The sequence below is a fragment of the Tenebrio molitor genome, chromosome 1 (assembly GCF_963966145.1).
Source record: "Tenebrio molitor chromosome 1, icTenMoli1.1, whole genome shotgun sequence".
NCBI lineage: Eukaryota > Metazoa > Arthropoda > Insecta > Coleoptera > Tenebrionidae > Tenebrio > Tenebrio molitor.
In genome coordinates, this window is record NC_091046.1 from 44,380,788 (window position 1) to 44,404,896 (window position 24,109).

At 35.8% G+C, this 24,109-nt stretch overlaps 1 protein-coding gene across 2 annotated transcripts in view; it reads right to left on the minus strand.

Moving 5' to 3' along the window:
- The window catches only part of LOC138135342 (uncharacterized), a 104,027-nt gene that overhangs the window by 60,311 nt on the left and 19,607 nt on the right, over positions 1 to 24,109 (minus strand). Inside the window, exon 1 of one of the 2 annotated variants that reach the window (XM_069054053.1) lies at positions 10,168 to 10,329. The exons of the other annotated variant lie outside the window; for it this stretch is intronic. The gene's annotated coding sequence lies outside the window, so the exon portion shown is untranslated. Of the gene's footprint in view, positions 1 to 10,167; positions 10,330 to 24,109 lie in introns of those variants that run through there. 2 annotated transcript variants of the gene reach the window in all.

Consider the following 24,109-nt stretch of genomic DNA (forward strand, 5'->3'; position numbering starts at 1 on the left):
GTTATTACATTAAGTGCCAGGACAAATTCTCTCGTAAGTATCAAGTGCTTGAACTGTGTCAAGCTCATAATATGTTTCAGTCCAAAAAAATTACGTTTTTCGCTCATCATAGCCCAAGAATTAAATTCTGTTACTTCAAATTTCAATTGAGTTAAACCCACGCATGCCATAAACAGGGTGACTGTAGCAAATATCAATTCTCCAAGATATACCAAACAAAAGTTTTTGTCACTTTCACATGCTAGAGGTAGGTAGGCGATGTACGTATACCAAGGAAAGATGAAACATAGCAGAGAAAAAATGTTCCAAATTAAAAAAGGTTTGGACATCTTCGAGTACGTTCTTGTAGTTTTGAAAAATATTTTATGTTGGCAGTACCGCCTATTTGAAAACAAAGCTCGAACGAGGTCGAATCTCGATTCTAAAATGCAATTGACGCAGTTGTTAATTTCTAGACGGTCTAGAGACATGATCGGACCACTTGTGCTAGTTAACTAAAACAAGGTGATTCCGTCATGGCAGTAAATGGGTTAATTTATGACTTAATGGAATTAACACTGTTAAACGAGTGTCGATAAATGTGTAGATAAAACAATAGTGGTGAACAAAATAATTATTTACGAAATTAGTGCGAAAAAACGTTTTTACCGCATGAGCGCATTATTTGAGGCACGAGCGACGAAGGAGCGAGTGCTTCATTTGCGCGAATGTGCCGAATACGTCTTCTTGCATCGAACATTATGTCTGATTTGTCGTACACCCTTTGTGAATAGGCGAATGCTTTTTTGGATGATTTTGAAGCACTAGTGCGCAAAATCGACGTTCGCGCACTAGGGCTTCAAAATCATTCAAAAAGCATTCGCACTAGTGCGCGAAGATCGATTTCGCGCACTACTGCTTCAAATTGACCTGCGACCGCATAATATTGATTTCGCGCATTACTATGCGGTCGCGAAATGTCATTTTGAAGGTAGTGAGTTAAAAAAAAATGTAAAAGCACTTACCCTTCGATTTAATTTGTGTTCGGCTTCGGTCATCAAGAGTACAATTCCCCAAATTGTAGCTCCTGTTCTGACTTGGAGCGCCCCCAAAGTGATCATGTTGTAGTTGTGGTATTCGATCAAAATGTAGATATTAAGAATAAGAGACGCTACTGAAGTAATCAACCAAATTTGACAAATCTGTGACATGTATGTCATCATCAATTTAATGGTCTTGTTAATAATGTCGATAAGATAAAAAGATTTGGTTAAAAACGCGACATCAACAACTCTTCCACTCGTCGTCCGCTCTCTACAAATCCGTCTTATCGAGTCTTGCAAAGCTTCTAACAAGAGACCAATAAATTTGATTTTTTGGCTGGCCTCGAGCAAACCAAAAGACTGAATAGCGTAACACCCAATAATTGTAAATTGTCTCAAGTGGCTAAACGGCAACTCGTCGTAAGACTGTTGGAAGTGTAACACTACAGTAGCAAGAATCAACACATACAGCAACGCTATTGTGACGTATCGCAGAAGTTTAACTTGTTTCACACCCTTCCTAGAAATAATTTCTTCGAGACCGTAACGTTCCCGATTTTCAAAAATAAACAACCAAGAGTTCAGTTCGTCTTTACCGATATTCAGTTTTCCAAACATGATCAGATTGAAACTGATGCTGGAAATACTGAAGAATTCATCCGCGACAAAAATCAAGCAACTAGACATCTCCCGGCATATTTTGGGCAGATAGAAAAAAGAGGAAAATGCTGCAAATGTCATGAAGACCGTAGCGACGACGTTGAAGAAAAACCAAAATTTGGAAATTGAAAAATGAGGTTTGCTCATGGTTTTTGGGTGCAAGTGCTGACAGTAACCTTTGACGGGAAAGACGATCCCGAAGAGGTTGTAATTTGAGTGGAAGAGGCAGATCAAACACAGATCTGAAGTACTCGACATGGCTGCCACCGGTAGTACTAATACTAAAATGGAAACAGCAAGGCTCATTTCTCTCCTGACAATTTATTTAAGTGTGCGAGAGTAATCAAATTACCCCAAATGAGAGTAATAGAAGTGCAATTAGATAAAAGCAAGATATAGTTAGGCGTTTAGACTCACCATTGAGTTATTGTAGCTGTCGATGATGCAAAAATAACGGACATGTAAAAGTAAAACCAATAATCATTAAATACTTCCAAAAAAATAGGAAAATTAATGATGGTACCGCTGATAAGATTTTTATATTTTTTCAAAGCGATTCTGAGTTCGGAGTCGTTTATTCTGATCGGGTTGTTTCAAAAGCTTTTTCTAAAGCTTTCCAAATGTGCACTCTCGTGGCCATCAACTAATGCACTGAATGGCTAAAGATAGTTTCACCAACTACCTAATTAATCAAGAAGCAATTTAATCAAATGAGAATAATTGTTATGACCACCGGAAGTTGCACAAGAAATTTTATTACAGGGAGATCTACGTTATGAGGTATTGATTGTGGTCTGCAGAGTAGTTCCAAAACTTTTACTTTTAAGAACGAAGGAGGCAAGAATTTCCAAAATGCTTTACAGCGAACCATAGCAAAAATTAAAATTCGAACTATAAAATGCTTGAAAGTTAAATGTGTTGTAATGATGGATACAAAAACTAATTTTTTACGGACTCTTAATGAACATAGTAATTTTACGTACTCATAAGCGGACGAAAAGTAACTTTTTTCGGACACACTTTTTCGGACGCTTACGTGGCGCCATCTGTTGATCTGTTTAGTAAATTAGCAACGAAACCGATAAAACCGATCATCATCCTGTCTCCATAAATTATATAAATATATAATTGTACTGCAAATAGTAAATTTCTAGTTTTCTTGGCAAGCCGCTAAGTGATAACAAATACATACTATAAAAAAATTGTTAATATGTTTATCTATTTGGAAAATGTAGATACAAAATAAATTTGTAATTTTTCCAATGATGTCTTTTGCTTTTTAGTTCGTGCGGTCGTCTAAAAATTTTTATGCGAACCTCTGCAAATAAGTGCCTTTTGTCCTCGCCTGTTTCAAGCCTCGGCTGCGCCTCGACCAAAAAACTCAGACTCGGACGAAAAAGATGCACTTTTTGTCCTTGATACACAAATAGCTATTTCGTTTGCAAATGTTGAAAAAAAACAAAATGTAAAAAATCAGACTCACCTTTTCATTAAGCGCATTTTCTGATTCATCCAAGAGGAATATAATTCCCAAAATTGTAACGCCGGTTCTTATCTGAAGCGCACTCAAAGTGGCCACACTGTAATCTTGATATTTAATGAAGATATAAAGAACGAGAATTAAGGAAGTCACTGATGTCATAATCCACATTAAACAAATTCGCGACATATAGCTCATTGATAAGTGAATATTCTTGTTAATAAGGTCAAAAAAATTGTAAGAGTTTTTCAAAACATTGTTCTTGGCTGTACTTTTCGGCAACAATCTGCCGACTAAAGTGTCTCTTACTGATTCTTCCAGAGTTTTGAACAAAGCACCAATAAAATTACATTTTTGAGTACAACTGTATAAACCGAAGCTCTGGATACCGTGACACATGATAATTGTAAATTTTCTCACGTAGCTAAGGGGCGAGTCTTCAAAAGAACGGAAACAATGTAATACCGCCTCAACCATGATTAATAAATAGAGCGACACCATAGCAACATTTTGGCGAAGTTTCATCTGTCGAATATTTTTCACTGAAAAGATCTGCGCAAGACCGTAGCGTTTGCTATAATCGAAAATAAACAGCCACGAATTGAATTCATCCTTGCAAACGTTTAGGCTACAAAGCATGATTAAAATAAAAAGTACACTGGTGACACCAAACAGTTCATCCGCGACAAAAATCAAGCAGTTAGAAGTTTCGTTTTGACATATTTCGGGTACGTAAACAAAGTCGGAACACAAGGAAAAAGCCAGAAAGGCTGCAAGAGCAACGTTGAATGAAAACCAAAATTTTGAAATTTTAAAATGAGAGTTGGTCACAATTTTGGGTTGCATATGTTTGCAACAACCGTGAATTGGAATAACGGTTTCGAAGAAGTTGTATTTTGAATAAAAGAGACAGACCAAGCAAAGGTCAGAACTTGTCGACGTGGCCATGGCTGCCAACAACGGTACTAATGCGAAATTACATTAACAACGCTCATCACTCTCATAACAATTTAGTTAAATGAGAGAGCAACTAAATTACTCCTAATGACAGTAATAGTACTTGTACTGTAATTATATAAAAGCAGAAAGGAATAATTTACAGTTTGGACTCACCTTCGAGTTGATGTTCATCTCGACGTCAAATGCCACAAACAAAATACCCACAATAGTCGATGCTGTTCTTAGTTGAAGCGCTCCCAAGAGGATTGCGTTGTAGTCCAGGTATTTAATCAAGATGTAAATGTTGAAAATTAGGCAAATGATGGATGCGAGGGTATAAGTAAAACGGATCGTCATGAAATACTTCATCAAAAGACTGAAATTAAGATTGGTGACGGTGATAAGATTTCTGTACTGTTTCAAAGCAAAGCTGATGTCGAAATCGTTCGTTCCGCCGAATAATCTCCTGGTCATTGTTTTTTGAAGAGCTTTTTCCAAAGCTTTCAAAATTATTTCGATCATTTTAATTCTTTGAGTAGTTTCGATATTACCGAAACACTGAAGAATAAAAAAATGGACAAGGCTCCACTTTCTCAGTAAATTCAAAGACAAGTCGTCATAAGGAAATCGAAAAACGAAAAAACCCATCACTGTACCGACAATTCCGAAGAGAGCAAAAGTAAAATAACGCCGAACTCTCATTTTCTTCTTTTCATCTTCCGGAAAAATGTCGTCCACATTGTACAAATGAGAATTTTCAAAAAGAAACAACCACGCGTTACATTCGTATTCGTAGCTTTTGATTTTGATGAGATGGGTCGAGACCAGAATGACAGTCCCGAGACTGAAGAAAAAGTCCGCTAGGAAAATCAAACAGAGGCACTGGTCCTTGGGACATGTCACTGGCAGCAAGAACAAGTAGGAAATTAAGGGGACGGCGAAAACCGCAAGGAATATCAAGGCGCAACAAAGACACCATTTGGAAATTCTGAAGACTGGTTTGGGCGAGTAGTTGAGTTTCGCGTGGTTGCAGTAACCTTGAACTGGCAACAGCTTTTGCAAGAGGTTGTATTCGAGGTATAAAGTGCACACCAGACACGAGGAGGACTTGTCAGTGGTCTCTCTCATGTCCATCAACTAATATACTGACTAGTCTGACGACGGTTTTATCAACTTCTTAATTAATCAAACGGTAATTTAATCAAATGATAGTAATTGTTATAACGATCGACAGTGAAACAATAGTAGTTTATTTAACGAGTTCGTGTGTAAATTGGACTTTTTTTTGTAATGAGTGGGCCAGTTTAAAACGCGAGTGAAACGAGCCGACGAGTGCCAAAAAAAGCCCATTTTACACACGAACGAGTTGAATACAAGTTTTTTTTTTGTTCGACGAGCCCCATAAGGGCTTCAAATCGCTTAATAGCTATTTATGTAATAAGTCCATAATGCACCTAATGCTTTATTGGACGAGTCGAGTTTATGGACGAGCGAGGCCATAAATAGAAGAGTCCAATAAAGCATCATTATGGACGAGTTGCATACAATATTTTATGTTCGACTGCATTATTTGTTCTAATTACAAAAAAATAACAGTGACATCTATGAGGTAAATGTAGAATGACAGCAGGTTTGCGACTTTATTTGTTATAGTAGTATTTATTTTTTGGAATAATAAAAAGTAAACAAAATTATCGGACTAGTCCGATAAAGTGGTAGTTTATGGCCTCAAAATAACGTCATACTCATAAACCATCTATATTTGTCACAGTCGAACATAAAACCTTTAAAATTAGCTTGACGTTTCGTTTTGACAAGTTGTGACATTTATCAAGAGACAGACCAAGCAGATGTCGCGGTTAGTTGAAGTATTCATTGTTACCAACACCGACATACTAACAGGTGTGAGTTGTAATTGCTACTGTGCTCACGATGGTTATTTATATCTCAATAATTTAGTTAAGTGAACAGACGACTGTCAATTGATTACAGTAGTAGAATAATAATAATAAGAATCGTATGGGACTCACCTTTGCTTTGATGTTCCTGTCAGCGTCAACACTTAGAAATAAGAGACCGAAAATAGTGGAGACTGTTCTCAATTGAAGAACTGCCAAAGACATTGGATCGTAATCCAGATATTTTATTAAAATGTAAAGATTGACGATTAAACAAGCGAGCGAAGTGAGAGCAAAAATGAAGAAAATAATTAACAGATGTCTCATCAGCAAAGCAAAATTAAGATTAACAGTGGCAATGAAATTACGGTACTTCTTCAAAGTAGAATGAAGATTAAAGTGGTCCGTTCCATCCTGATTTTTTTTGGAGAACGCGGTCTTGACAGCTTTTTCAAAAGTTTTCAAAATAGCCCCAATTAATCTCATTCTCTGAATAGTGTGGACAGTGCAAAAATATTGAATGATGAAAAAGTGGACAACACTCCATTTCCTCCACAAGCTTAAAGGCAGAGTGTCGTATGGAAAGCAGAAAACGAAGATGCTCATGATGATAGTAACCAACCCCAAAGTGTAAAATGTAATATGGCGTCGCATCTTCACTTCTTTCTTGTCGTTTTGGGAGTAAATCTCCTTCAAACTGTACAAACTTGTATTTTCGAAAAGAAACAACCACGCATTAGCTTCTTTCTCGTACGTTTTGACTTTGATCAGATGAATCACCGCCAATACGAAACTGCCGACGGTGAACAGCAGATCTGCCAAAAAAATCAAGCAAAGAGATTTTTCTCTTGGACATGTCTCGGACAGAAGAGAGATATACGAAAACAATGGAACTGTGGAGACACCGGTAATTACCAAAGATAGACATAGACACAATTTAGAAATTTTGTAGATGGGTCTCGCTGAAGAGTTGTTCAAGTGTTGACAATAACCTTGAAGTGGAAACAACTTATGCAAAAAGCTGTACTCTACGTGTAAAGTGCACACCAAACACGAGGAAGGATGGTCACTGATCACCTTCATGGTTATCGACGAACATTGAATAGTGTAGAAACAGTTGCATCACCAAATGTCTAATTAATTAGGAAACAATTTAATTGGGTGAGAGTAATTGTTGAGACAATTAAAAGCGCTTCAGGTCGTGAAGTATTGATTAAGAGTTTCAAAAGAGAGAGATCAAATGAATGTCGCGTTGCTTGACGAATACCTGGCTACCAACATTGAGATATGAATTAAATTGATAAAGTTGTTACTCTATTAGCTGCGCTAACGACGGTTATTTATCTACCAATAATTAATATATAGTTATTTAGAGTAAGAGTGAGGAAGGCAAAGCTTTCGTTCACGCGAATTGCGTGCAGTGAACGAAAGCCGCCTTACTCTCGAGTGCTGTATTTGGTTTTGTTCGATACCTCCTTAGAAAGTGAGTCTGTACCTTTGTATTCAAAATTTTAAATAAAAATAAATCACATTTTTGGACGGATCTGTTGCTATGGAAAAACATAAAATACAAAATAAACAAAGTTCTGTAACGTCAATAAAGTGGTTGTGTAAAAATGGATAATGAAGGGTTATATGTTGTCTAAAAATCAAAATTACGTTATCAGAAGGAATTAGAAAAATTTACGAGTGAATGAAAACCAGTGAGCGAAAAACGATGAGCGAAAGTGAAGTGAACGAAAGAGAAACCTTCACTCACTGGTAACTATGGATACAGACTCACTTTTTAGGGAGGTATCGGACAAAAAAAATTACAAATCCAAAAAACATTTGTAAATGCTACACATAGAAATGTCAGTAATTGCTACTTCAGAATCCGCTTCGTAAGTAAACTACGTAAATAAAACTACGAACACTTTGCAATTAGAAAATAAGTAAAAATTATGACTCACCTTTATGTTCCTGTCGGCGTCGACAGTAATAGATACGAGACCAAAAATAGTGGCCACCGTTCTCAACTGAAGCACTACCAAAGATACTGGATCGTAGTCCAGGTACTTAATCAAAATGTAAAAATTAAGAATCAGGCAAACGAGCGACGTGAGAGTGAAAATGAAGCAAGTAATCAACAGATGTTCCATTAACAATGCAAAATTGAGATTGGTAACGGCAATAAGATTGCGGTATTTCTTCAAAGTTGTAGCAAAATCGGAATTGCTTATCCTACCCCACAGTTTTCTAGTGAACGTGGCCTTGATAGATTTTTTAAAAGCCTTCAGGATAGCACCAGTTTGTCTAACTCTCTGATTAGCGTGAATGGTTCCGAAATACTGGATGAAGAAGAAGTAGATAACACTCCATTTTCTGCACCAGTTCAAAGGTAGAGTGTCGTATGGAAAGTACAAGTTAAATACACCCATGACGAAACTAACCAACGCAAATGCGGAAAATAAAATTTGGCGTCGAATTTTGATGCCTTTCTTCTCGTTTGTGGAATAAATCTCTTTCAAACAGTACAAGTTTGGATTTTCAAAAAGAAACAACCACGCATTAGCCTCTTTCTCGTACGTTTTGAGTTTGATTAGATGAGTCATCACTAGTATGAAACTGCCAAGGCTAAACAGTAAATCTGCCAGAAACATCAAGCACAGAGATTTTTCTCTTGGACATGTGCCGGACAAAAGTGGGAAATACGAAAATAGCGGAACTGTGGAGACACCGGTCATTATTAAAGTTAGACATAAAGACGATTTAGAAATTTTGTAAACAGGCTTCAGTGAATAGTTGTTCTTCAAGTGTTGACAGTAACCTTGAATTGGAAATATTTTGTGTAAAATACTGTACGATATATGAAAAGTGCACACTAAGCATGACGCAGACATATTCATGACTGGAGGACACATCAGGCCACACTAACGTGGAGGAACTGTCATGTTTCTAATTAATAACAAGACAATTTAATCAAACAAGATTAATTGTTGTTGTTGTAATGGGTTTTATTGTTTAGAACATCAAGCAAATGATGATATTGGACGTATTGACGTCATAATACAAGTTTTACTTAGATATTTCGCAGCTTCAGTGGATTTATCAAATTTTCAAAATGGTGGGCACTGTCCTGCACTGAAGTGATCAAAGTAGAGAATCAAAGAAGCGATTAAGATCAGAGATCAAGTGAAACACAACACACGTAGCAATTCACAACAGCGACCTTCCTCAAAGTACGAGTACTCTATGGTAGAGTGTCATAAGAGAAGTTATAATGGATGATGGTCATAGTTGTCAATGTCTCGTGAACCACTAGATACTACAATGAAGACTAAGGAGAGAGATTTGTCAATTTGACGTACTGACAGAATAGATATTGCTGGAACGTTATAGTATTGAAATGGATCGGGGACTTGTCGTTAAGTTGGCACTACCAGGAAAAATAACTAAACTCCATTTCTGAGTTCGATGCCGGTAAGTTATAAACCCGGGTTGTCATATATCAGTAAAAATGGCCGCTTAACACCGGTACAAGCAACTTTCTTTTTTCGTTAACAAACTGGCCATCCTTGTTCTGAACGCTGTATGCGGGCGTAAGAGTGAGAAAACATGATGATGTTTGGAAGATGCCAGGCAGGGTGATAGACTTTAGAGCAGGAAATCCAAAAAGTTGAATTGTAACATTTTAATACCACTAGAATGGCCTAGGGAAAATGAGAATCACTAGGAACCACAACAGTGGTGCATCATGCAATGGGAAATTTTCACTGTAGAATAAAACGTTTAAGCAGTTTGAGCAGAATTACGCCTTCCCGTCATGAAATGTTTTGGACACACTGGAATCTGTCAGCGATTCGGTTGTTTTATGGCTTAGCGGCACGGACTCAGAAACAGAGTTTAGGCGCGCTTATAAGACAGATACCGAGAATTTATGACAGATTTCTCACTAACGTTCAGTTTTAAGCAACCTTGAGTTTGACAATCCACATCTAAAACGTTTTTACTATAGATAGATTACTAGAATCATCAAAAATTGAACAATGAAAGGCGAATTGTGGTTTGGAAAATTTGAAAAACGATTTGTTGGAGTAGTTTGAACACACAATAAGTTATTTCGAATTTTGATTCTGTTACAAATTTTTAACTAAGTTAATTTTAAAACGCCATCAAAACATCTTACCTTCTTGTTTACGTTGTTTTCAGTTCTGAACGCAATAACTACTATTCCCAAAACGGTAACGAAAGTTCTGAGCTGCAACACACTCAATGTACCAAAACTAAAATCCCAATTCTCTATCCACACGTAAATATTAACAATCAACGAGACGACCAACATAACGGTCCAGACAGAGAGCATAACCCCAGTAACCTTCATATATACCTCCATTCCATTGTTAATGACACAAATCAGGTTTTGGTATCTCCTCAGTTTGGTGGTGAGGCAAGTATCTGGACACAGATACAATTTAGTCATTTTCATTGTTTTCAGCGATGTTTCAAGAGCTTGCAACATTCCACCCATCAGAGAAATTCTCTTAATCACTTCGAAAGCACCTCTTGTTTGAAAAGCGTAACAAAAGCAAATGGCCATCTTTCACAAAATATTTCCCGGGAAATTGTCGTACGAATAAGAAAACGTCAAATACAACATTAAACAATTTACCACCACAGTAAACACAGAGGAAGCTTTGTTAATTTTGAACGCAATATCTCTTTGCATTATGGATCCAAGACCGAAGGATCTTCGATTTTCGAATACGAACAGCCACGTGTTCAGTTCACTTTCTTGGGTTTCCACGTTGCAGACCGACAAAAGTAGCAAAATGCAACTACCGACAACAAAAAATTCATCCGTCATGTAGATCACACACAAAGATTTTTCGCCGGCGCAAGCAATCGGTGCATAAATAAAGTAGTTAGTTACGCAGACGATAAGAAAAAGTATTAACGAAGCAAACCAAGTCAAGCCTATTTTGGAAATCTTGCAGCAAGGTTTCTTAGAGAAATTGTATCTTGTGTGGCTGCAATAGCCCTGCACTGGAAATAAATACTGGAAGAGGTCGTAACTCGAATTCAAACTGCACCAAATACAATCACTGGGGTCGCTCTTGGAAGTCATTTTAGGACTTGCCAACCACATCAGTGGTACTGCGTTGAAAGCATATTGGAAAACATTTCGACGTAATGAAACCCAACCATTTAATTCATCTAATTGATCTTAATTCATGCGACTAATAAATATTTAAGTAGGTCGATGGAGTAGTTAGAGTTGTTATTTTTGAGAAATTAATTGGGAACAGAGTATTTTGAGCTGTGTGGACAAAATTTTGACCGCCCCTAAAGGAGATTTGTCATTTTGACGTACTGACAGTAGATATTGCCGGAACGTTATAGTATAGAAATGGATTGGGGACTTGTCGTTAAGTTGGCACTACCAGGAAAAGTAACTAAACTCCATTTCTAAGTTCGATGCCGGTAAAGCATAAACCTGGGTTGTCATAAATCAGTAAAAATCACCGCTTAACACCGGCATAAGCAAGTTTCTTCTTTCGTTAACGAACTGTCCATCCTTGTTCTGCACGCTGTGTGCGGGCGTAAGAGTGAGAAAACATGATGAATGATGATGTTTGGATGGGATCTTCCATTTAGGGTGATAGACTTTAGAGCAGGAAATCCAAAAAGTTGAATTGTAACATTTTAATACCACTAGAATGGCCTAGGGAAAATGAGAATCACTAGGAGCCACAACAGTGGCACCTCATGCAATGGGAAATTTTCATCGTAGAATAAAACGTTTAAGCAGTTTGAGTAGAATTACGCCTTCCTGTCATGAAATGTTTTGGACGCACTGGAATCTGTCAGCGCTTCGGTTGTTTTATGGCCTAGCGGCATCGGACTCAGAAACAGAGTTTAGGCGCGCTTATAAGGTAGGTACGTAGAATTTATGACAGATTTCTCATTAACGTTCAGTTTTAAGCAACCTTGAGTTTGACAATCCACATCTAAAACGTTTTTACTGTAGATAGATTACTAGGATCATCAAAAATGGAACAATGAAAGGCGAATTGCGGTTTGGAAAATTGGAAAAACGATTTGTTGGAATATTTTGAACAAGCTATTTCCAATTTTGATTCTGTTACAAATTTTTAACTAAGTTCATTTTGAAACGCCATCAAATCATCTTACCTTCTTGTTTACGTTGTTTTCAGTTGCGAACGCAATAACTACAATTCCCAAAACGGTAACCAAAGTTCTGAGCTGCAACACACTTAGTATACCCACACTAAAATCCCAATGGTCTATCCACACGTAAATATTGACAATCAACGTGACGACCAACATAATGGTCCAGACAGAGAGCATAACAGCAGTAACCTTCATATATACCTGCGTTCCACTGTTAATCACACAAATCAGGTTTTGGTATCTCCTCAGTTTGGTAGTGAGGCAAGTATTAGGACACAGAAACAATTTTGTCATTTTCATTGTTTTCAACGATGTCTCAAGGGCTTGCAACATCGCACCAATCAGAGAAATTCTCTTAATCACTTCAAAAGTTCCTTTTGTGTGAAAAGCGTAACAAAGGCAAATCGTCATCTTTCGCAAAATATTTCCCGGGAAATTGTCGTACGAATAAGAAAATGTCAAACACAACATCAAACAATTTACCAGTACAGTAAACATAGAGGAAGCTCTGTTAATTTTATCGGCAATATCTCTTTGGATTATGGGTCCAAGGCCGAAGAATCTTCGATTTTCGAATACGAACAACCACGTGTTCAGTTCACTTTCTTGGGTTTTCACGTTGCAGGCCACCAAAAGTAGCAAAATGCAACTACCGACAACAAAAAATTCATCTGTCATGTAGACCACACATAAGGATTTTTCTCTAGCGCAAGCCATCGGTGCATAAATAAAGTAATTAGTTATGCAGACGATAAAAAAAAGTATTAACGAAGCAAACCAAGTCAAGCCTATTTTGGAAATCTTGCAGCAAGGTTTCTTGGAGAAATTGTATCTTGAGTGGCTGCAATAGCACTGCACTGGAAATAAATACTGGAAGAGGTCGTAACTGGAATTCAAACTGCACCAAATACAATCAGTGGGGTCGCTCTTGGAAGTCATTTTAGGACTTGCTAACCACATCAGGGGTACTGAGTTGAAAGCATATTGGAAAACATTTCGACGTAATGATGAAAGCCAACCATTTAATTCATTTAATTGAGCTTAATTCATGCGACTAATAAATATTTAAGTAGGTCGATGAAGTAGTTAGAGTTGTTATTTTTGAGAAATTAATTGAGAACAGAGTATTTTGATCTATGTGGATTGTATCCTACAAGAATCTCTTACAGGTCCGGTATTATTTGTTGTATAGATTGTCAAAAAAAAACAAAGAAAAAAATGCAACATGCATATAAATAACTTACTTTTCTATTTATACGGTTTTCGGTTTGAATCAAAATTGTCACAGTTCCTATTATAACGTACAAGGTTCTGATCTGCATCCAAATCATACTTTGTGAATTGTAATCGAAGTATTTGATCAAGATGTAAATGTTTAGAATCATCATAACAGTCCAGATGACAAACCACAGAAAAAATACAGTTGTCATAGACTTCATACACTGAACAACATTCAAGTTGAAAGTGCGAATAAAATGTTGGTATTTTTTGAAAACATCGATCAAAGATTCACTTTTCGAGACTGTACGAACAGATGATCTATTAATTAGGGTGGTTTTAGGGGATGTTTGAAAAGCCTTCAAGATGGCACCAATGAGGGCGATTTTTTTGCTCAGCTCAAAAAGACCCTTTCCTTGCAAACTGCAAGCGAAACAAAGAGAAGCTTGTTTGAGAAAAGTCCACGGCAGGTTGTTCTCAAGTGCATAAAAATAAATTAAAAATGACAAAATACCCTCCACCAGAAAGCTATAACTGGACAACAGTCGATAGAGTTGAAATTTTTTGAGGTCATCTCCGCAAATAATTGGCCCGAGATTGTAAGAGTTGTGATTTTCGAAAAGTGACAACCAAAAAGCGAGTTCTTGTCTTTGGGTTTCCAATTTGAACAAGATGGTTCCTCCCAGAAGCAAACTGCCTACACCAAAGACTTGGTCTGAAATTAAAAACACGCACAAATATTGGTCTCGCTGGCACACTGAAGGTAAGTTAACAAAATACGCAGCGACAGGAATGAAGATCAAAACATACTGGATCCAAGAGAGGGTCAGTAAAATTTTGGAAAGCTTAAAACATGGCTTTTGAGAGAAGTTAGTGTTGGAGTGTTTGCAACAAAATCGGATCGGAAAAATGTAGCGGTAACAATCGTATTTTGATTGTAGAATGCACATCATGCAATCAGCGCATGAGGTTTGAAAGAAATTCATCACTGTAAACACTGATTCGAAGAAAACACTGACCCGAAGAAGACTGCTACAAAATAAAGTTGTTTGTTTAACAGAAACAGGCTAATAAATTATTACGGGCTTAATTGGATTGAATGATTTGGAAAAAATACCGATCAATACAATACAATACTGTGTTGGGTATACCGCAGTGAGCTACTTTAGACCCCTTTTTGGTTCAAGGTTGGTCGTAAAATATAAGTTTGAAACATGTAAAACTTACCTTTCTGTTTAAACAGTCTTCGGCAACAATTAAAATGGTGAAAATTCCCATAATGATGAAAACTACTCGCAACTGGATGAAAATCATGCTCTGTAGATCGTAATCGGTGTATTTGATCAACACGTAGATGTTGAAAATCATGGAGACAGTTGAGGTAATTGACCAAATGAAAAGCAAAGACGCCATCGTCTTCATAAACAGAGCTAGATTCGCATTAATGGTTCGCAGCAAGTGGTGGTATTTTGGAAAACTATGCATCAAAGAGCGATGTTGAGAAAAAGGAAGAATCAACGCAGTTTTGAGCGACTCTTCGAAAGTCTTCATAATCGCCCCAACTAGAGAAACTCTTTTAAAGAACTCGCAAACACCTACCACTTGAAACGTGGTGCAGAAAGAAAGTACACATTTTCTTGCAAAGCTGACATGCAACTCAGTAATGAAATAGAAGAGTGTCATCAAAAGACTCACAATAAAATTGAGTAAAGACACCATTCGGTAAATTTTGAATTTGTTGACGTCACTTCCGTGGATAATTTGTCCCAAGTTGTAGATTTTGCGATTTTCAAAAATGTGCAACCACAAATTAAATTCGCGATGTACACTTTTCGCTCTTGCGAGAATTATAACTGTCACAATTATATCTCCAATGATAAATACGTAATCCGAAATTAAAACGAAGCAAGATGATTTGTCATCACACAAATAGAATTCGGACAGAAATGACACCATTAGGCAGATTAACACCGCCAAGTGAATTATCCAACCCACTATAAGGGCATTTCTTGCAATTTTGACACGACACTTTGGGGAAAATTGGAATTTGGAATGTTGGCAGTAGAAGTGCACCGGAAATATGTAAGAAAAAATGTCGTAGTTCGACTGGAAATTGCACTTCAGACAATCTGCGGCAGAATTTTGACCACCCTTAAAAAGATTCATCGTTATGAAATTCACTCACTGGTAATGTGAACAGTACTAGAATGTGGCACAAATTATTTGTATTTGTCTTAATATCAACAATTACGAAATGGAATTACTTTTCGTAGTTAAGTAAATGTGTTTTGTCGTACAATAATACAATGACAATGAGTATTTTCATTGAGTAACATTATTGCTAGTTCCACAGTTGATCAATATTATGTTAAGTTGATTTGAAAAAATACAAGTACTTTTTTAGGCAACCCTAATAAAAACGATAATGTTACATACTGACAAGCGGACGAAAAGTAACTATTTTTCGGACGCTGACCGTGACGCCAACGAAACCGACAAAACCGATAATTTTCCTGTCACCATAAATTATGTAAATAAGTAATTGTGTTGCAAATAGTAAATTTCTAGTTGCGTTGGCAAGCTGATAAGAAATACTATAAAAAAATTGTTAATATGTATTAATAAATGTATCTATTTGAAAAAGGTAGATACAAAATAAATTTGTAATTTTTCCATTGATGTCTTTTGTTCTGTAATTCGTGCGGTCGCTTAAAAAATGTAATGTGCACCTCTGCCAAAAACTGCCTTTTATGCTCCCCTGTTTTCGAGCCTCGGCTGCGCCTCGGCCAGAAAACCCAGACTCGGACAAAAAAGATGCACTTTTTGGCCTTGATACACAAATAACTATTTTGTTTATGCTTCAAATCCAATAAAAGCTGTCAAATTTTTTAATAGGATTTAATGTTATAATTTAACCCACTCTCGTGGAAATTATAAACAAAGCTGCATCACAGTGTACAGTGTGCATTACTTTCAAAGTGCATCAGCTAACTTACATTAAACCAACTGAACGATTTGAAAAAACTTCCAATCACTATCCTACCTTCTTTGAAGTGATTGATATTTTGGGTGATAAAATATAAATTCCAAAGAATCCAAAGAGATAAAACTTACCTTTCTCTTTAAACAGTCTTCAGCTGCAATTAAAATTGTCACAATTCCCACAATGACAAAAATTAATCTAAACTGGACCCAAATCATGCTCTGTACATTGTAGTTCGTGTACTTGATCAAGATGTAGACGTTCAAAATGAGGGAAACAGTTGAGCTAAGCGACCAGAGGCAGAGCAAAGGTGCCATCGTTTTCATAAAAAAAGCCAGATTCACATTAATGACTTGCACAAAACTTTGATATCTTCGAAAAATATCTGTCAAGGATCGGTTTTGAGGAGAAGTGGTCAAGACAGTTTCGAGCGACTTTTCAAAAGCCTTGAAAATGCTTCCGATAAAAGAAATTCTCTTAAACAACTCTACGACACCTCTCGCTTGCATACTGTAGCAGGAACAAATCGCCAATTTCCTCGCTAAGCTCCACGGCGAATCACTGGGAGAGAAATATAAATACATAGCATACACGAAAACGTGTATCAACAAGTGCAAATCGGAGGCAATTCGGAAACGTTTGAATTTGTTAACGTCACTTCCCTGGATAATTCTTCCCAATCTATAGAATTCACGATTTTCGCAAATGTGTAACCATGAAGCCATCTCCTGGTGCAGAGTTTCCACTTTTAGGAGAATTATGAACATCACGGCCAAACTTCCAACAATGAATAGTCCATCCGAAATGAAAACCAGACAAGATGATGTCTCATTTTGACACAATGAGGACTCGCGCAAACAGGATACAACTAGACAGATGAAAACCGTCAACTGAATTACCCAACCCAGTATTTCAGCGTTTTTGACAGTTCTGACACGAGGCGTTGGCGAAAACTGGTATTTGGAGTGCTTGCAGTTAAGCTGCACCGGAAAGGTGTAAGAAAAAAAGTCTAGTTTCGACTGCAAAGTGCACCTCATGCAATCTGCAGCGTCGGGATTATGACTACTTTTTAAAAAATTCATCGTTCTGAAAATTACTCGGTACTAAAACCAAGTACAGAATAGATAAGAGAGTGTTTGTGTTAAAAGAAACGATTACACAAAATGAATAAACTTCATACTTGTCATACAAAGTTATTAGTGTTGTTGTTAGTGTTGTTATTAGTTATTAATGTTATTATCCTTTCATTTCGATAATTTAATGACTACTTCCATAACCGATCAATATTTGAGAAAACTACGAATACAAAACAACAAACTTACCCTTCTATTTATGTCTTCTTCGGCTCGAACCAGAAGGATCAAAATTTGTATTACAGCATTCACCACTCTGGTGAGAACCAATGCCATGGCAGGACGGTGAAAGTCGTTGTATTTTATCAAAATAAAAATATAAAAAATCAGCATTGAGATATACACTGTCGACCATATGAAAAGTACAATGGTCACATATTGCATAAATGTGGCAATGTTTGCATTAAGTTCCCGCATAAAACTTTGATATTTTTCGAAGACGTTCATTAGACATTTATTTCCGGGACCTGAACCTGTAGACAATCTATCCATGAAACATGCCCGGAGAGACGTTTTGAAAGCTTTCAAAATAGCACCGATCAAGGAAATTCGTTTGACTATTTCTAAATTCATTTTTATTTGAATCGCGTAACAAAAAGCTAACCCCAGTTTTCTAATGTAACTCGATGGTAAAGAATCATATGAAAAAACAAAACAAAAAGGGAGGAACACACAATTTATTACCATAACGAAAGCGGATAATCCTCTATAAACTTTGAATTTTTTTACGTCATTTCCATAGATGATGCTCTCTAGATAATAGAATTTGCGATTTTCGAAAATTTGCAACCAACAAGTGATTTCTCGTATTTGGATTTTTGTAGTCAGAACACTCACCACACAAAAACCACTACAACATACGATGCACAACTCATCTAAAAAGAACATGTAGCAAAATGATTCTTTAGTTTGACAGGCCAAAGAAAAATTGAATATGTAAGAAAGTAAAGGAATTACCAGGAAGAAAAATAATAGACATAAACCAAATAGAGAACGTCTTGATGCTTTGCAGGAAGGCTTAATGGAAAAGAAATATTTCGAATGGGGACAATAATAATGAATTGGCAACATGTAACGGAGGAGGTCAAAATTTGATTGTAAGTTGCAAACCATGCAATTTTGCACATCCTGGTTGCTATCCAGAGACATCACTACTAACGACGTGTACACAACACTAGCACTACAGTCGTGTAAGAGTTGTGGACATAAACAAAAAATAAGTAAATTGACTCTCTAATTGAAAAGGATCGTATTAAATGAACCAATCCATTATGTTAAAACTACCTATATTTACTCAGCCTTCTTAGAAATAAAAAATACTGTGGTAATAAGGTCACTTGCCTCATTATTGAGCCATTCTGCGGAGGCTAATATGACCAAGATGCTCACAACAGTAGCCAAAGTCCCCAACTGAACCACACACAAAGCGTAAAGATTGTAATCGTCAGTTTGTATCCAAATGGCTTTTGGAGCGATGTGTCTTGAGAGTAGCAGATAGCGATTGGTTCAGTAAATCTAGTAAGAGTTCAGTAAGAGTAGCAGATGATTCTAATCTTCACGGTTACGTCCAAAGCTTCACACCACGGGATTCCAAAATATAAAATAATTTCACATTTTCGTGTAAAAGTCGTTTCTAAGTTGTCATAAGAAAATCCAACATGGAGAATCACCATCACGACAAGGAGAAAAATGACAATTGCTTACAATGTCTCCACTTGACAAAATTTTTGGTAACGAGGAAAAATCCATCGAAAATTTTCCCAATTTAGAAATTTTGCAAATTGTTCTAGATAAATATTGAGGCTAGGAGTGCTCATAATCAAATTTGATAGGTGGTACATACAAATATATGTCTAATTTTAGACATAAAATACAAGAAATACAATTTATCTACGATGGTGTAAAAAGTAGACACTTTTTGCACTAAAAATCGTTGTCAAACCTGACGTTTAGTGAAACTAACGGAATCGAGGGATAAAACTTTTAGTGCATGCTTTTATGGCACAGAACTGTCAGAATACAACAATACAATTTGTTGGAAACATTGTTTAGAAGTAGGTTGTTAAACGACGTGGTTCTCAAACGACTTTGGTTATTCATAAAATATTGAATCAATGATAATTATTTTAAACAAATTTATGTTGAAACCGGTGCGATGATCTCACGATCTTTGATAAAATGTTGTAAGACATACGTGTAAAAAGTTCCTTTGTTGCACTCACATTCTTTAAAATACATACATACTCGTACTTTAAAACCCGTTCGTGCAATAAAGGATAACTTTTTACACTTATATTCGTATCTAAAATAACTATTATCGTTTGCCGATGAATTAGAGGAGGATCCTTAGACGACATATTGGGTACATAAAAAGGCCATTTCTATCTCTAGACAGGCATGAAGCGTAATTTAATTTGAGTAACGAATGCTCTCAACGAAGACAAAACTGATCATTCGAGTTAACATCAATAATGAAGATAACTAGACTTACGGCCGTATTCACCAACGCCAGTTAACGTTAACTGTAGGTTAAAATACTTTGTTACTTTAGTTACCTATTGTTATAACAATGTTTTCGTATATTTTAACCTACAGTTAACTTTAACTGGCGGGCCTATAAAAGTCTACTTAATTGTTAACTCCGTTTACGAGTATTAATTAATAATTATTTAATTTCTATTTGATTTTGTGTTAGTAGATTATTATAAATAAATTCACATCGGCTTATCTTTTTTTGCAAGTTGTGGTAGTTCTCAGTTCAAGTTCAACCAGTGCGCAGACGTCACAAACACTAAATTTCATTTTTTCCAGTTTTTGAAATATTCATCATTCTAAAAATTACTCACTAGTGTTTGGGCAGTAGTATAGCGATGTACAAAATAAAGAATGCAGGTATTAAAGAAAACAAATACGCAAAAAGAATAAACTTCATGTTTATTATTCGTAATTAATGTTATTATAGCATTGCTGTTATAACTTTTTATCTGCTCCGCCAACATAAATTGACCAATGAGAATCAAAGCCACATTCAATCTGTACAATTTTTCATTTTTTCAACACATTTGGCACGCAAAAAAGTTAAGGTTAGAATTTTGCTGTTAAGTCCACAATTATTGTTTTAGGTTTTAAAAAATAAATTGTCAATAAGACAATTCGAATGTCAGAATTTTTTTCTATGTAAATCAGATCGTCTTAACAACCTATTTGATTGGTAACTAAGAAAATGTAATGGGTGGGGTAGATACAATGCTACGTTGTCCTTAGTATATGCTTTCATTTCGGTAATTTAATTACTACTTCCACAACTGATCAATATTTAACACAACTACGAAAAAAACAACAAACTCACCCTTTTATTTATATCATCTTCGGCTCGAACCAAAAGCATCAACATTTGTATTACAGCGTTAAACATTCGAGACAGAACCAATCCCATGGCAGGACAATGAAAGTCATTGTATTTTATTAAAATAAAAATATAAAAAATCAGCATTAAAATATATACTGTTGACCAAAGGATAAGTACGATAGTCACATATTGCATAAATGTGGCGATGTTTCTTTTAAGTTTTCGCATAAAACTTTGATATTTTTTGAGAATGTTCATTAGACATTTATTTCTGGGATCTGAACCTGTGGACAATCTATCCATGAAACATATCCGGAGAGATGTTTTGAAAGCTTTCAAAATAGCACCGATCAAGGAAATTCGTTTGATTATTTCTAAACTCATTTTTATTTGAATGGCATAACAAAAAGATAAGCCAAGTTTTCTAACGGAACTTGATGGTAAAGAATCATACGAAGAAACAAAACAAAAAGGGAGGAACACACTATTTATTACTATAATGAAAACGGATAACCCTCTATAAACTTTGAATTTTTTTACGTCATTTCCATGAATGATGCTCTGTAGATGGTAGAATTTGCGATTTTCGAAAATTTGCAACCAACAAGTGATTTCTCGTATTTGATTTTTTGTAGTTAGAAGAGTCACCACACCAAAACCAATACCACATACGATGTATAATTCATCTAAAAAGAACATGTAGCAAAAAGATTGTTTGGTCTGACAGGCCAAAGAAAAATTGAATATGTAAGAAAGTAAAGGAACTACCAAGAAGAGAAAGAATAAGGACAAACCAAATAAAGAGCGTTTTGGTGCTTTGCAAGAAGGCTTGATGGAAAAGAAATATTTCGAATGGGGACAATAATACTGAATTGGCAAAATGTAACGGAAGAGGTCAAAATTTGATTGTAAGTTGCAAACCATGCAATTTTGTACATCCTGGTTGCTACCCAGAAACATTACTATCAACGACATGTACACAACACTAACACTACGGTCGTATGAGAGTTGCGGACATAAAACAAAAAATAAGTAAATTGACTCTGTAATTGAAAAGAATCGTATTAAGTGAACCCAATCCATTATGTTACGGATATTTACTCAGCCTTCTTAGAAATAAAAAATATTCTGGTAATAAGGTCACTTGTTTTATTATTGGGCCATTCTGCACAGACTAATACCCACAACAGTCCTCAACTGAAGCACACTTAAAGCGTAAATATTGTGATCTTGAATTTGTATCCAAGTGAAGATGTTCAAAATTAGAGATAAAATAGACGTCAAGCAACAAACGGTGAACGACATCGTCATAAATTTCATCAACGTTCATATGTTAGAACCGACGGCTAAGCTAAAAAAACATAACAAAGAAAATTTCCAAGTCAAGGCTTTTACAGCGATGTGTCTTGAGAGTAGCAGATAGCGATTGGTTCAGTGAATCTAGTAAGAGTTCAGTAAGAGTAGCAGATGATTCTAACCTTCACGATTACGTTCAAGGGTTCACACCACTGGATTCCAAAACATAAAATAATTTCGCATTTTCTTGTGAAATTGCTTTCTAAATTGTCGTAAGAAAATCCAAAATAGAAAATGACCATCACGACAAGGAGAAAAATGACAATTGTTCACCCGCATGTTTTTCGCAACGGGATTTGTGTAGATTCTTTATCTCTGAGAATGTCTCCAAGAACGTAAAATTTTCTCTTGGTGCAGATTTCAGTCTTGAGTTTTTACTTTTGAAATTCTAGCTAGCACTACGGTACTCACAATAAATAATGCATGGGTGTAGTTGATCAAATACAATGTCTCCACCTGACAAATTTTTGGTAACGAATAACAATCCATCGAGAATTTTCCCAGTTTAGAAATTCTGCAAATTGTTCTAGATAAAATGTATCTATGTATATATTTATCAATATTTAATATTGAGGCTAGGAGTGCTCATAATAAAATTTGTTAGGTGGTACAAATCAATATATGTTTGATTTTGCATAGAAAGTACAAGAAATACAATTTCGTTTGCTCATGAATTAGCGGAGGATCTTTAAACGACAAGTTGAGTACACAAAAGGGACGTTTCCATCTTTATGCAAGCGTGAAGCGTAATTTAATTTGAGCAATGAGTGCTCTCAACGGAGGCAATACTCATAATTCCAGTTAGTAGCAATAATGAAGATAAAATTAAAATTGGACAATTAACTAGGCTAAAAGTCCACATAATTGTTAACTGCTGTTTATTAGTTACTTAATTTCAATTTGATTTCGTGTTAATAAATGCTAAATAAATTCATATAGGCATATCTTCTTTTGCAAGTTGTCCTCTGCACAAACTGCGATAATTAAAATTCCTGTAATGGTTGTGGCAGTTCTCTTCAGGTTCAACCAGTGCGTATACGTCATAATTACTAAATTTGATTTTTTTCTACTTTTTAAAATATTTATCGTTCTGAAACTTACTCGCTAGTGGTTTGGTAGTTGTAGAACGATGAACAAAATATGAAGTGTACGTGTTAAAGGAAACAATTACACAACTAGAATAAGATTCACATGTCATAAAATGTTATTAGATTTGTTGTTAGCATTAGCATTCGAATACAACACAAAAAAAAACTCACCTTTCTATTAATGTCTTCTTCAGCTCGAACCATAAGCATCAAAATTTCCATCCCAGCGTTCAATATTCTACATAGAACTACTCCCATGGAAGGATAGTTAAAGTCGTTGTATTTTATCAAAATAAAAGTATAAAAAATCAGCATTAAAATATGCACTGTCGACCACAAAAAAAGTACAACAGTCACATATTGCATAAATGTGGCGATGTTTGTATTAAGTTCCCGCACAAAAGTTTGATATTTTTTGAAGACGTTCATTAGACATTTATTTCTGGGACCTAAACCAGTGGACAATCTATTCATGAAACATGTCCGGATAGATGTTTTAAAAGCTTTCAAAATAGCACCGATCAAGGAAATTCGTTTGATTATTTCTAAAATCATTCTTATTTGAAATATGTAACAAAACGCTATGGCGAGTTTTCTAACGTGACTTGATGGTAAAGAATCATATGAAAAAATTATACAAACGGGAAGGAACATAAAATTTAGTACTATATTCAAAGCGGATAATCTTCTATAGAATTTGAATTTTTTTACGTCACTTCCATGGATGATGCTCTTTAGATGGTAAAATTTGCGATTTTCGAAAATTTGCAACCAACAAGTGATTTCTCGTATTTGGTTTTTTGTAGTTA